The sequence below is a fragment of the Egretta garzetta genome, unplaced genomic scaffold (genome assembly GCF_000687185.1).
Source record: "Egretta garzetta isolate BGI_Z169 unplaced genomic scaffold, ASM68718v1 scaffold278, whole genome shotgun sequence".
NCBI classification, from domain to species: domain Eukaryota; kingdom Metazoa; phylum Chordata; class Aves; order Pelecaniformes; family Ardeidae; genus Egretta; species Egretta garzetta.
Window position 1 is genome coordinate 1,814,354 of NW_009260608.1, and position 1,460 is coordinate 1,815,813.

A 1,460-nucleotide genomic window follows, 5' to 3' on the forward strand; every position below is an offset into this window, starting at 1 on the left:
CTGGCTGGTGTGAAAGTTGGAGCAAATCCTGTATTGCATTACACAAGTGGGACGTGAAGTTAACAATAACAACAACCTCAGAGAAAGCAATAACGTTGAAAGATGGGTTCAGATTCTGCGATACTGATGTACTAATACTAGTACTCAACAATGAAAGAAACCTCACTAATGTCACTGGGAATATCTCTGGAGAAAGGCAATCCTCAGAATGAATATTGTCACAATCCATCCTTCTGTACATATATTTCCACTTCAGTATCTCAAGTGAAGAAAGTAAACCTCAGGTCAAGAATCCTGGCAGATAAATGTCTCTCTGGTTGATGGATGAGAGTATATATTCATCGCTTACAGCAATTCTCTTGCTATTTGGTTTGGGGTTAACAAAACCACTACGTGAGCCACACAGGGAGGCTTCTGGTTGTGTGAAAATGAGGTTGGAAGTGGAAAGAACCCTCAAAGGACGTTACAGAAATATTAGAAAAGCTTCAAATGAGCACACCTGAGGAAAACAATACTTTTCTAATTACCTGTTCCATTAAAGTTGGCTGAGCAGAATATGGCTTTACATTCTGATGTTACTAGCAAAATTTAGGCTTTCAAGTGTGTCAGGAAGACAACTGCAACAGGCTCACTAATAAATCTCTTCTGGGGCTCTGTGAATGCAAGGTTGACCTAAATAAAGGGAATATGATGGACCATTAGAGCGTGCTCATATTGAAGGTTTGTCACAAATGGAAGAATGCTTGCTGCAATTTCTCAGCTTTACTTAGCAAATTCCAGTTTGATGTCCTGTGATGAAGACCAGAGCTCCTCCTTTCAAGCCATCTCCTCTGTTTTCCAAAATTGCCTGGGGTGTATTGTAACCCACCTTGAAAGCAAATTACCTGACCTAATCCAGAACTCTGTTAAAAGTCTAAAGCTGTGTTCTTAAGATAGAAGAATTAAAGCTGGTACACTACAATGAGCTATTTCCAAAAAATTGAGTCACTTCAAAAACATTTCAGTTTTGAAGTTGCTTTACCAATATTGAGATAAATTTGTAAACGTATTTGTGGAGAGCTTGGGCTCCAGATATTGGGGTATTTTTCCTTTACCAAAAGCACATACTACAAAACCTGTAGAGATTTCTCTTCATATGTTATGCTTGGAAAAGTTTAATGAGACTGGTTTTGTTTAGATTCAAATACATTACCAAAATTTGCAACTTGTAATTTTGTGCTGAGATATGAACAATAAGAAGTAAAACTGGTTCTAAACAGAACTTCCTGAATTTTCTCTCCAAACTAAATGTATCAAGGATGTACTATGAACATGGAAGATAAATCTAGCTTTAAGATTTATCACTGATATGAATAAAAGAACATTTTACAGAATTTTTATCTTGATTGTCTCTTTACAGCTGAAAAGAGGGAATTTTTCCCCCATTCTATGTAAAAGGGAGGAAAAACACGCTGTTGATT